At 37.1% G+C, this 14,511-nt stretch overlaps 1 protein-coding gene across 13 annotated transcripts in view; it reads left to right on the forward strand.

The window, feature by feature from the left end:
* The window catches only part of LOC116456710 (cytochrome c oxidase subunit 7B2, mitochondrial), a 174,105-nt gene that overhangs the window by 54,430 nt on the left and 105,164 nt on the right, over nucleotides 1-14,511 (forward strand). For all 13 annotated transcript variants that reach the window (XM_058430184.1, XM_058430193.1, XM_032135499.2 and 10 more), the window contains one exon: nucleotides 9,913-9,967. The gene's annotated coding sequence lies outside the window, so the exon portion shown is untranslated. The remainder of the gene's footprint in view (nucleotides 1-9,912; nucleotides 9,968-14,511) is intronic.

A 14,511-nucleotide genomic window follows, 5' to 3' on the forward strand; every position in this document is an offset into this window, starting at 1 on the left:
CTCAGCCTCCCAAAGTGCTGGGATTACAGACATGAGCCACCGCACCTGGCCTAATAAACTTTTGTTAATTTCTTTAAAATTAATTTAAAATTCTATGACAAAGTACAACATTATTACAGAAACTTTATAAAATACATAATGACAAAAGAAAAAATGTCTGATAACTTGATACCACTCTTAGCTTTTGATGTTTATATTTTCATTATTATTTCCCATTAAAATGTTACAATAGCATATTTCACTTAACTATAGAATATAACTCTTTTGAAGTCTTAATTTTTTGTAAGCGGCCTCTTTAATGGTTTTATAATATTCTATTTTAAGAATGTATTACTTTAATGACTGCATCTTATTGGATATATAGGTTTTTCTCAATGTCTTATATTATAAATATTCTGTAATAAACATCTTTTGATATATGTTGCCAGATTTTGTTCCTGATACTATTGCCATTTATTCACTTCTTTCCCAAATCTGTCCTTAGTGTCTACTACGTATTAAGGCACTGTGCTGGCACAAGAAAAATAGGCGCTAGCCTTACGGATTTACAGTGTAGAACAGTGCTGCCCAATAGAACTTTCAGCAGTGATGGAGGTGTCTGCATTGTGCAATGCAGTTATTTTATCTTTCTAATTTAAATTTGAATTGAAATAGCCACATTTGGCTAGTGGTTACTGTCTTGAATATCATCGTGAAGAATTCTCCTGTTCATACCGTCAAATCTGTCAGCTTTCTTGATTACTGTATACTGTTAGCACTCTCATGGGATCTATATTAAGATGTCCTTTCATATATTATGTAAAGAGGAATACTTATTCTATTGCATGTTTTATAAATTCAGTACTACTTTTTAAAAACTCAACATATTAGCTAGCCAGTTACCCAGAGTAAATGTGACAACCCTAATATCTTGTATGCTGATACATATTGATGCATATGTTAATATAGATTATAATATATTTGGTCCAAGTGACTAATTAAGAGGCACTGGAAAATCAACAATTAGTCTAATTTTAAAATAATCACTCTATATTCTACTCAACATATCTTTCTGCTTTGATTTATATGGCTAAAAAATAGTTTTAAAGAAACAGAGTTAACCTTCACTTGAATTATCCACAAGTAAGACATTTAATTATTTTGCTTTAAAATTTTCTCATTCCACCTGTGTGAAAACCTATACTTAAATTTACAGCTACATGTGGTAAATTTAAGTTCCACAATTGAAATGGAAACAGTTTAAATTCATAATTTGTAGATAATGCAGAATCAATTGAGTGAAAAGATAGCACTAATCACAATTCTATGAATATATCTTTTTCTGTAACTAACTTTTAGAATTATAGTACTATTTTATATATTCTCTTAATAAACAAACAGTTAAAACAAATACTGATGTTAGGGAAGCCAAAATAAAATACAAACAATAAAAGACAAGCCTAATTGTATTACAAATGAATAAGATAACCACACTAAAGAGAATAGAGAACAACTAACTAAAATTACTATGGTAAAACATTATCTTGACTGGATACTGTATGGTTAAAGTAAAAAAAAAATGTACATAACTGCTGTAATCATATTATAAATGTTTTTACAGGAGTGTTGACTAGCAAAATATGTATTTTATACACATATTTGCTAAAATGTTTATGTATATGCCATAATTGAACAAATAAGTAAACAAATTTTAGATGATGAGAGTCAGATTTCTGACTGTTGGAGAAAGAAGTATATAAATAAGGAAAAGAGGAAGGGTTAAATGAATCCTGTGGTGTTATGTGGATTAGAATGATAGGTATTGATATAAGTTCTTTGTTTTTAGCATATATACTGCTAAGTAGATAAAGAAATACAGCTAATCCCTGTTACTCACAATAGTGATGGTCCATAAAATCACTGAGCTAGCAAATACAGCACCATTGCTCCTAAGGAAATACAGAGTTAGGTTCCCATGAGCCTCTGGTCACGTTTTCATCAATCAATCAATCAATGCATAACCTTGTTTTATGTATGTTTCTAGTTAAAGACATTTAATACACATTACTGACTCATTACCATTGAATTCACAGCCAACAGCACTATAATGTATGCCTAAAGGAAGCTTATCTAACATACATATGTTCTCTGTAAGGCACACCACAACCGCCTTGTGCCTAAGAACACTAGCCAGTGCTTCGGCACTACACTCGGGATCTATTTTAAACAGCAAAGTCAGCAACACAAAGCACAGGAAAGCAAAAAATGTACACTAGATAGATCTCCAGTGGGACATGTATCTACAGTATGAGAACTGAAACAAGATGGCAAAGCATTGCCTTGTTCACCTTCAGCTGTGATCATGTGCATTGGGTGACTCAGATTTTTCACACTCTGCCCAGGTCTGCAAATGACTTTGAAAATATCTTGAGAATTGATTTGATTTTGGGGTTACAAACAAATTTTAATGAATTGGTGAATTTGCGAATAAAATTGCAAATAATGAAAATCAGCTCTGTGTTTGTGTGTCTGTATTTGTGTATTCATATTTATATAATCTAGCTATGACTGGTAAGAGGGTCAAAAGCAATGGCACCCCTTTAAAAATGATGATTCCTAGCACCTAAACTTTGGTCCTTAAACACCACTACCCAGAAAAGGAAATTAGAACTCCTTAGAGAAGTAGTTGATTTCAGGGTTAGGGAAAGAAAAATGCTAATTAAGTATTTAACATGTTGAGTTATTAGAAAGTAAGAAAGTGCTAAATGAGAAAAGAAAAAAGTGGTTTGTCACAAGAGCGTAGGAGACAATCTGAAGGAGCTCCTAATGAACAAATTGAGCAATAAATAATAATAGTGCTGGATTTTAACGTCCAGAATAAAACAAAATGCTCTTGAGTCTTTGCTGACATCAATAAATAATTCAGTAAATAAATTGATATATGAGGGAAAAGAGACAACCCCTTTTCACAGTAGAATTTTAATTAATAAATGCAGGAGGAAATAAGGAAATAGAGAACACCATTAGGCAAACACTGTAGTAATACATGTCATAAAGTCTCGATGGATACAAAAATTAATTGGGAGAAACAGAATTTTGCATAGTTTCAAAGTATATTCCCAAGATACTTACCAACTACAAAAAGAAATCTGTGGGAAAACCTGGTTAACACCAGCTTTATCAAATCAAGGTAAACATCATTTGGAATAAGACACACTGATAAATATGTGAACCCCTTGGTCGTGATGCACTAAGAAAGTCACAAAACCGTTTTTTGTAGTATTCTTATCAAAAAATGCATAACCTCATTCTAATTTGATAGATCATTAGACAAACATAAATTGAAGGACATTTTACAAAATAACATTCTTCAGAAGTATCTAGGTCATTAAAGAAAAGGGAAGACTGAGGAACTATTACATTTTGGAGGAGACTAAGTAGAAAAAACAGCTAAATGCAGTGTGAGATCCTGAATAGGATCTTTTGGAACAGAAAAGGGCCATTAGTGGAAAAATGGGTGACTATCAAAGTCTAGAGTTTGGTTAATAATATTGTATCACTGTTAATTTCCTGTACTTTTGTTATGTAAGTTGCTAATATTAGGGAAATGAGTGAAGGATATAACAGAATGCTTACTAATTTTGCAGCTTTTATCTATGTCTGAATTACTTCAAAATAAAATGTTTAAAATACTATTAAAATTCATTGAGTTCATTTTCCTTCTTTCATGTCTGATTTGAAATTAGTTTTATTATCTGGAGTAAGAGAAACTGAAATTCATAAATATCTAAGAATACTTTAAAACTAGTTTTGCTTACCTTAGACATACAATTTCTTTTTCTTTTCTGGTTCCTCTCAAATAATACTTGCACAAGTTATCTCAAGACAAAGATGTTTTCTTGTTACAAGTGGATTAATATCTAACTGCAAAACCAGTCCTCTCGGAAGTCACCTACCTTCTTGGATCCTGTCATGGGCCAAAAGATCTATAATAGCAGCTCTACTGCTCTCTAAGACGTTGTTCCCCAGTAACTTGCATTACCTCTTTCTTTATGCCTCTGTCACAGGCTGTCACTGCTTCGTGTTCTTGGTATTTCTTAGTTCACATCCAAAGAGAAGGAAATAAACTGGCAACATCAGTTTTTTAAGTTGAACCCAGTCCTCATTGAATGTCACAAGCAAACTTAATGGATTCCTTGTCCTTAGATTACAATGGTAATCTTGTCAATTCTGGCCCTTTTGGTACTTGGACACATAGTACAAAGCCTGACCACCTAATGATTGCACTTAACAGGGGCAGTGGGTTAAGTAGCCGAGCACAGTATTGGCAGGCAATATGTTTGACCTATATACAGTAGTGAAGAATAACAGTTTGCTGTCACTTATGTAATACTGTGGTAAGTAATTTTACTTCTTTACAGTGTTAGTAATTTATTTTTTTTCAGTACTTTACAGGCTAACAATGTGTTCACTCATGTAACTTCATGTGGCACTTTATATTAAAATGAAGTCTTACACTTTTAGGAAGTGGAAAATAGATATTAATACTGAGGTATATTGAGATTTTTTATGTGAGATATCTATATTATTTGAATACATTGTGCACTTTGAAAGTACAAGACATTTTTGTTCATTTAGCAGTCTGCTTTTCCCCCTCGGTCTTGAAAATGCTCACCAGCTTGTCCTAATGATTAATTACTGAGGCGTCAATAACACAAAGAGTGACAGTTAACAGAATCAAAGTGTAAATCCTAGGAGGAGGCTTGTATCTTATTCAATCCAGTATCTCATTTTTAAATCAATTTATCTATCTTCCCTAAGACCATTAAGGAAGACACATGCTCTTATTTTTGCTTTAGTATAATCATCCTTGTAATAAATTCTTACTAGAATTTACCACTCAGGAAAATTTTTGTTGTTGATAAAAAAAATCTTTTAGTTGGAAATACAATTACACAATCTATGTTTCTCTTTTTATGATCGCTGTGAGAAAGCACAGGGCTAGACTTAATTTTCAAGTATGGTAGTTATATGAACATATTTTTAAAATAGAAGGGGAACATCACACACCAGGGCCTGTTGTGGGGTGGGGGGAGGGGGGAGGGATAGCATTTGGAGATATACCTAATGTTAAATGACGAGTTACTGGGTGCGGCACACCAACATGGCACGTGTATACATATGTAACTAACCTGCACGTTGTGCACATGTGCCCTAAAACTTAAAGTATAGTAAAAAAATATTCATTGTCTCCAGTTCATTAAATTGTTAAGTAAAAGCTTTATTAAACATTATGTAATACCTTATTTAGCTGTAGTTTATACATGCTTATCTAACAGCGTATGTTCTTCTCTGAGTCTCTATTCCATTTTCATGCAAGCCACCTCAAATCATTTTGGAAAGCTGCTAATCAGTCAATGCTTATTGAGCATATACGATCCATTAAAAGCTACATCAGTGAAAAATTCACAGGAACCTCTGTTGTGGAGGAGCCTACATTCAAATGGGGAGGGCATTTAAAAAATAGAAAATTGTTAGTAATAAAGTAAGTTAAAAACTCCTCCATGCCATGATCTAATCTTATATTTCTCTGTGTTTCACAATGTCAGAGACATTACTGAGAGAAGTGAACACTGCTAAACTAAACAAAGCAAAACATAGGAGCAGTTGATTTAATCTTTTAGCCTTGATGATGGAGCAAAACCTGGGGAGAAACTGATGGTGCAAGGGGCAGAGTTGTATTACTAGCAGATGCAGAGCCACATAAAGTGTGTATGTGTGTCGTGTGTGTATAGTTAGCCCTCCATATCCATGGATTTTATAGTCATGTATTCAAATAACTATGGATTTAAAATATTTGGGGAAAGAATTGCAACTGTACTGACATGTACAGACTTTTTTTCTTGTCATTATTCCTTTAACAATGGCGTAACACTACGTAGCATTTACATTGTAGTGGCTATTACGGGTAATCTAAAGATGATTTAAAGTATACAGGAGCATGTGAATAGGTTATATGCAAATATGACACCATTTTATGTAAGGGAATTGAGCATCTGAAGATTTTGGTATCCAAGGGAGGTGCTGGAACCAATGCTCCGTGGAATCCAAGGGACGATTGTGCATATATAAATATATATACACATATACACACAAACACACACCATATATATTATGTATGTAGACATATACACATACATAGATAAAGTGTATTGAATACATAAAATAAAAGGGACACATTTTGGATGTGCCTTACACAACTTTAAATACTCTATTTTTTAAATCCTACTTTCCACTTTGTGTAACTAAGTAAGTGCTCAGTAAATCTTCATCGAGTGAATGAATAGAGGAAAAATTGCTTTCAAAGCGTTGTAGGAAAATAGTATGCTCCCTATAGCTAAATATAGATTAAAGCTGAATACTAATCACATTAGGGCGTAACACAGTTTTTGTACAACGGTAAAAATAGCATAAGTTTGCATACAAATTATAGGTATACAAAAAGCAATAGGGCCAGCTTTTTTCACTGAGCTATACCTGGTTAATTCAGGGCCTTTCGCATAATAAATGCTCATTAGATTTGATTGTATTGATTTTTTTGAAAAATAAATTAAAAGCCAATCCAAGTATGTCTTACAACAATGAAAAGTTTAAAAATAAGTATGTTAGTGATTTAGTAATTAAAATGAGTCTACTTTGATTAGTATTAGTTAGTGACTTTTGAAATACCAACCTTCAAAGCCTCATAAACAGTGAACTAGCACAGCTCTGGCACTAATTGGGTCTTCTCAGGAGCCTAATAAGGCTGAATGTCATTTACTTAGCAGTGAACAGCTTGGCTAGGTTACGAGGACTCCCACTCCCCAAAAAATTCATCTATGCTAAAATCAGCTGTAAATCTTTATATGTAAAATCTAGTGTGGTTAGTGAATGAGCATCTAGAACAGAAAGAACAGAAACACTTTCTGCCTTCTACCAATTTCCATGCAACATCGCAGCCTCTTACCACCTTCCACTAAGAAGGGGTAAAATAGAGGACCTTGAGGCTGGAGTGGAAGTGGCTGAACCTGGCTTTTCCTGTCCTTTTCAATGCTGATTACCTGTCAGCTTCTAGAAGATTCAACTTTCCCTTGCATTTTTGTCTCTATTCCTCTCTGAGAAAGCTGGCAAGAAACCACTTGCTGAAATGCTTTTCTCTTGGTTTTCCTCTTACCTCACTGGCCTTTCTCTTCCTTGGTCTTTTTGTTGGTGCTTTCTTAGCTCCCTTGCCTGCAAATGCAGGAGTAACCCAGGAATTACATTACTTTTTCATTGGTGCATAACAAATTACTACCAATGTAGTGGTTTAAAATAACAGACTTTTTCTTTTTTATCTCATAGTTTCTTTGTGTCAGAAGTCTGCTCACAGCTTACCTGGGTCTTCTGCAAGGCTGCAGTCAGGGTATCATTTGGGCCTGGGATATCATCCGAATGCTTGACTTCAGAAGGATTTCTTTCTAAACTTACTCAAGTTTTCTGCAGAATTTATTTTATTCGAGCTATAGGAGGGAGGGCCTTATGTTTCATTGGCTGGAGGCTGAAGGCCTTGCAAGCTGGCAGCTGGAGGCTGCCCTAAGTTTCTAGAGGCTTCCCTCAGTTCCTTGCCAGACTGTTTCCCCTCCATGACTGTTTGCTTCACATACATCTCACCGTCACATATTCTATTGGTTAGAAACCAGTTACAGATCCTGCCTACATTCTGGGAGATGGGCATCATGCAAGGATGTGAACACAAGAAGGTGAGGATAATGGAGCATCTGAGTCTGTCCACTTGAGGGCTCGTTCTCTGTGCTCTCCCCTGTATCTGCACTCATTTCTTCTTACATCTCACGGCTATATCTATGGTGTTAAACTTGATCGTCCTCAAACTTCACACCAGTATAGCCAACTGCATAGTTTATATATAGTTCCTCTTGGATAGATTAGTGGACATCTCACATTTCACATACCTAAACCCAGAATAATTATTTCCCACCAGTCACCTGTTTTTTCCCACACTCTTCTAGCCTCACCAAATGCCAGCTCAGTTACTCAGATAAAAACCTTTGTATCATCCTTGACTCCGCATTCTTCATACCCACATCTAGCTTATCAGAAAATCCTGTCCCATCTATTTTCAAAATATATTCAGCCTCTGACCATTTCTCTCCACTTTGTAAAAATGCTTCCCATGTTGTTCCCAGTAAAAGCTACACCATCTGGCTTTTTTGTTACCTCTCTAGCCTCTTCTACCACTGTTCCCTTTTTCATTCCATTCCAGAATAGTGGCTAACTTTCTGTTATCTGAGCAGCCCAGGCACCCTCTCACTTTAGAGCCTTTCAACTCACTGTTTCCTTTTACTGGAACCCTCTTCCCCCAGAAGACTGTATGGCTGACTCCCTCACCTCCCTCATGGCCTTTCATATGTGAAACATTACAGATGAGGCCTACCCTATTCACCTTTTTGCTGTTGCATCTGTTTTTTCTTTTCTTCCTGTGTTCCAAATGTCCTTTATACTGCTCTCCCCTGTCCTTTTTTTCTTGTACTTATAATCTTACAACATTCTATATAGGTTATTCATTATATTTATTGTTTATGGTCCCTGTTTCCTACTAGAATGTGAGTTTCATGAGGACAGAGATCTCTGTCTCTTTTGTTCATTGCTCTGTCTGCAGCCCTTAAATGTTCGTAGTATATAAATAGATGCTCATTAAATATTTGTTGAATGAATGAACAAATAACACAGTTAGTCTTGTTCTCATCTTGGTATCTGCAGCACCTTCAATTAATTCCGGATTCATAAGCACTTACAAAACTATTTTACCTTCAAAACGTTTGAAACTTGCCATTTCTTGTTTAGTATCTTCAGTTGGCACTAGGGTCTGATTTAAAATTTAGGTTACTTGGTAGCCCTCTGGTTACTGTTCCAGCCCTAATGGGGGTAAGTAAGGTCTACCATTTCCTAACAACTGGCTCAGAACCTACTTCTAGCCAGATTGACCACAAAGAACCCCAACACCACTGCCTCTGACTTTGCTGTTGATGGAAACTCATGCAGTTTAACCATATGCCAGATTATTTTACATCAAATGTTGCCTCTCACCAAACATGGCTACACGTACCTTGGTGAATATCTCAGTTCTTGTTTCACTCCAAGCATTAAGAAGGAGGTAAAACAGGCAACGGTAGTCATCTGACTCCTCTCCCAGCATACCCCTCCAGGGTTTTTTCTTCTGAGGACTGTTTTTCTTTTATCCTGTGCTCTTTTTTTCTGTGTCCCTGCATCCTTAAGAACTAACTTAATATCTGCTTTTTGGGTAGGACTTTCTGTTACTCACATATACTATAAAGTAGTAAATAAATGTATCATTTTCTCTAGATTTTTTAAATTAAAATCCTCACTATTGTTATAGAATGAAAAATGTATTCCTTTCAACCACATTCGAGGCATTAGTATGCTGGTTAATTTGATTTAGGGCTCAAACATTAGAGAAGTCCATTTCTGTTTCCTTGAACTTGCATGAAAGAAGTTGCTGAGAAGTCTCCATGCATATTAGGCAAACCTTGGCCAGAACTTTCTGTTTAAGGTTGGGTACAGGTGAATGGTGACTCATGAAGGTAGCTGGTATAAAAAGGAGAGTTAACCACATGGGTTGAGAAAAGTTTAAAGACTCGTTCTCTACCACTACTGGAAAACAGGTAGCTAGACCCTTGTCATGTGCTTTATGATGCTTCCTTTTCAACTTTAAGTTGTTCCTTAAAAATTATTTTAATCAGATATCATTTGTATGACAATATTTACTGTTAATGGAGTAGTATATGGTGATTTTCTCTGAGTAACATAGTCTGTACTTACCTTTGGCTTTTTCATTGTCTTTGAAATCTGACAATTTTCTAATTGTATTTTTTTTAGGAAGCAGAATCTGAAACTTTCTGAGGAGAGCATTTGGGCTTCAGATTTCTAACAGGTAATGAGAAAATGTGGAAAAGACCCACACTACCTAGATTACACTTTCACAAAGTAAAAGTTCTGGTAGAAAATTTTGTAAAAAATAAAATTCACACTGAATTCAGTTTTAAAAATTGTATGTACTTTTAAGCACGATGTTTATTATTGAGAATCAGCTCAACTACACAAAGAGACAGATGTCAGTTTAAGTAGACAAATGTTTCAAAAATAAAATATTTTTTATCAGCGGTAAATGTTTTACTTGATAGACTAACTTGATAGTCTTAACTACGCGAACAGTTGGATACAAAAGAAAATGTGTGTATTGCCAGCAAACATTTTCAAAAGATAAGCACTTGCGCCAAGTACTACATGCTTAGAAAATCTTTCATTTGGCCAGCTGAGACCACCACGTGTCTTAAAATAGGCCATCCATCATTTCAGTGTTAAGAGCGCCCCCTGGTGTGGTTGTATATTTATATGCTTCTGTGACTTTCAGATGTTTTAAAAATTTCATTTTGCTATTAGATGGTGATGGGCTTTTTTTGCTGGGTTGACTTGGTCAGTATGGTGTGTAACTGTCTAGAAATTTGTGTTTAATATTTTTCTTGTCTTTATCCATGACCGTGTCTGGAGTCAGTGGTCAGCTTGAAAGCCGAATTTGGGAATATTTAATTCCTAAACTTCCTCAGTAAAGCTAATGGCCAATAATATATTATTTATTAAGTGTGAAATTATATATTGCGATAAAATTTTATAGGATAATCAAGTTATTTGGTGGTAATAACTTTGTTAAGTGGCAAATTGCTGTGAACAATTTCTTTTTGGTAAGCTCATGGACATTATAATAATTTAACATGAGAATTCAGACAATATATTTTGCTTTTAAAATATCTATTGTATAAAAACTAAATAACCCAAATGTTGATATTTCCTTACAAGCCAGCAACTCCTCTCTGGTGACATAACTTGCAAATATAAGCAAAATAATTCACCCATATATCATAAATAGGACTCTTATTTATTACCTGCCACCAGGGAATAACCCCATAGATTTGCAGCCAAAATTGGCAGTAAAGTACCTGTTTTGTAACTTTTTTTTCTTGTATTTGATTTTTAATCCTTTAGGAATATAAACCATTCTTGCAAAGTAAAAGTACACATAATATTCGAAATCACATTTCTGTAAATTTGATAATTGCAATTATTTTCCCTTATTGTCTCTTCTTCAGACTAAATTATCTTGATTGTTTTAACCATTTCTCGTATAAGTTGTTTGAAATTTAATAATTTGCAGAACTACAATTGTGAACTGTTTGCAGTAGACTGCTTTTTTTTTTTTTTTTTTTTTTCTCTATGTTCCTCTCTCCTTTGATTCTGAAACCATAAGCTCAGTACAATATTTACAGTAATTCCTGGCTGGTTGAAAGAATGTTTTTAAAAACATAGATGAAAAGAATCAGAGCAATGAATCTGCCTTAGTAGACCTGTGTTTGAATCCCAGCTTTCATATTTACTTGTGAAAATCATGACTGTGGACAAGTTGATGACTCTCTCGGAGCCTCAGTCTTTTCTATAAAAGAGGAATGCAAATCACTACTTCAGAGCATGTCCTTAATACATTCTTTACATTAATATGTGCTTAAAACTTATTATATGCCAGATATGGGTACCTTACGACACCCCTTATTTTTCACAAGTCTGTGAATGTGGTACTATTATTTCTATATTATTGATGAGGCTTAGTGATGCTAAGAAGCCTCATAAATGGGCAAGCCAAGATTCTAATTCAGGTCCTTCTGACTTAAAGTGAGCTCATAACCACTGTGCTATGCATTTAATTTAATCATGCTTATTCATTTCTACTGATTCGTTAATTTATTAGTCATCACTGTCAAATAATCTCCCACTGCACATAGAGGGAAGCAACCTTCAGAAAAAGCATAGAGGCATCATTTTGTATGGATGCTCTTGTCTGAAAATCATTTTGTATGGATGCTCTTGCCAGAATTGCTTTGGGCATTTATTCTTCTATGAAGTTTTTTCAGACCAGGTGGTGTATTAAGACATTGCTTGTTATTAGCATGATTGAGCTGATAATAGCAGTGACAACAAATAGGGGTATTAGGTTAGTGAACTTGAAGGCTCCTTTATGAATAATATAAAATCGGGGTAATGGAATGTTAATTTTAGAAACTGTTGCATCCTTCTAACCCACCATTTATTTTGTGTTTTTTGTTTCTTGGACCTGGGAGCATAGTATAAGTTTTATGTGCATTGCCATTCAATTTAAGTGTCTAATTGCTTGCATTGGCTTCCTGAAGCTTGTATCATTTTCTTTATGGGTTAAGAATTATTTTTGGATTTTTATATACCAGATTTTCTGTAATTGCTACAGAGGCCAATGTAATAAGTTTCTCATTTCATTAGTAAGTAGTTTTGAAGGCTACTAAGTAGCTCATCACAGAAACACAGAGTGAACAGGCCTGTTCTTTGCTTAATAAAATCTGGTGTTGCATATTATTTCCTTGTTCCTTGAGATTTGCTCTAAGAATTAGGCTGGTCAACCACAATTCAGAGCACATTGTTAGGCTCCCCAATGGCTGAGTGACTGTTTTCTTGTTTAGGTTGTGTCATGTCCTGCTTGGGTCAGATGTATAGGCATTATTAGGAGTATGTATGCATATTATTATGTCTTACAGAGAGGTGACAGCCTGCTGGCAGTCCTCACAGCCCTCGCTCGCTCTTGGCACCTCCTCAGCCTGGGCTCCCACTTTGGCGGCACTTGAGGAGCCCTTCAGCCCACCGCTGCACTGTGGGAGACCCTTTCTGGGCTGGCCAAGGCTGGAGCCTGCTTCCTCAGCTTACAGGGAGGTGTGGAGGGAGAGGCACTAGCAGGAGCTGGAGTTCCGGGTGGGTGTGGGCTTGAGGGGCCCAGCACTGGGAGCAGCCGGCCAGCCCTGCTGGCTCTGGGCAGTGAGGGGCTTAGCACCCGGGCCAGCGGCTGCGGAGGGTGTACTGGGTCCCCCAGCAGTGCCAGCCCACCGGCGCTGCGCTCAATTTCTCACCGGACCTTAGCTGCCTTCCCGCGAGGCAGGGCTCAGGACCTACAGCCCGCCATGTCTGAGCCTCTCACCCGCTCCGTGGGCTCCTGTGCGGCCCGAGCCTCCTCGACCAGCGCCACCCCCTGCTCCACGGCGCAGTCCTATCGACCAGCCAAGGGCTGAGGAGTGCAGGCACAGGGTGCGGGACTGGCAGGCAGCTCCACCTGCAGCCCGGGTGCGGGATCCACTGCCTGAAGCCAGCTGGGCTCCTGAGTCTGGTGGGTACGTGGAGAATCTTTATGTCTAGCTCAGGGATTGTAAATACACCAATCAGCACTCTGTATCTAGCTCACGGTTTGTAAACACACCAATCAGCACCCTGTGTCTAGCTCAGGGTTTGTGAATGCACCATCGACACTCTGTATCTAGCTACTCTGGTGGGGCCTTGGAGAACCTTTGTGTCTAGCTCAGGGATTGTAAATGCACCAATCAGCGCCCTGTCAAAACAGACCACTGCGCTCTACCAGTCAGCAGGATGTGGGTGGGGCCAGAGAAGAGAATAAAAGCAGGCTGCCTGAGCCAGCAGTGGCAACTCGTCGGGTTTCGTTCCACACTGTGGGAGCTTTGTTCTTTCGCTCTTTGCAATAAATCTTGCTACTGCTCACTCTTTGGGTCCACACTGCCTTTATGAGCTGTAACACTCACCGCGAAGGTCTGCAGCTTCACTCCTGAAGCCAGTGAGACCAGGAGCCCACCGGGAGAACCAACAACTCCAGATGCGCCGCCTTAAGAGCTGTAACACTCACCACGAAGGTCTACAGCTTCACTCCTGAGCCAGCGAGACCAGGAACCCACCAGAAGGTAGGAACTCCGAACACGTCCAAACGTCAGAAGGAACGAACAACTCCAGACGCACCGCCTTAAGAGCTGTTAACACTCACTGCGAGGGTCCGTGGCGTCATTCTTGAAGTCAGTGAGACCAAAGACCAACCAATTCTGGACACATTACTAAGATAGCACATTACCTCAAACCTTACGAAAATCAGTTTAACAGAACCAATGAATGAGTGAAGAAATGGAAGTTTTCTTAGTATTTTGCCTTCATTTCTGCCCTGCAGTGGCATCTCCTGCCAGCCCCTCTTACACACACACACACACACACACACACACACACAGAGCACATTTGGTAAGTGGGATCTTTGACTTGTTTACTGTCTGTGGAACCTCTGATATTGTTTTAGTTTAGGCCCTGATACTTCGAGCAATTAGAATAGTTTCCTAACTGGATTCCGCCTCTCTATTTTTATCCCTCTCTAATCAATTAAGAGCAGGCTAATTTTTCTGAGGCATAGAACTAATATCAGGTTAAAATAATTCAGTGTCTCATTGCTCAAAACCATCTTCTGGTTCTTGCTTACCTCTCTTCTAGTTTGTCTCACTGCCTGCCATTGTCCTCACTCCTTGAATGTTGTGCTTTGCTGTACTGACAAAATTACAGATCCTAGAATGCTTTTTGCTT

The sequence above is a fragment of the Hylobates moloch genome, unplaced genomic scaffold (assembly GCF_009828535.3).
Source record: "Hylobates moloch isolate HMO894 unplaced genomic scaffold, HMol_V3 SCAFFOLD_17, whole genome shotgun sequence".
In the NCBI taxonomy this organism is placed as follows: Eukaryota; Metazoa; Chordata; class Mammalia; order Primates; family Hylobatidae; genus Hylobates; species Hylobates moloch.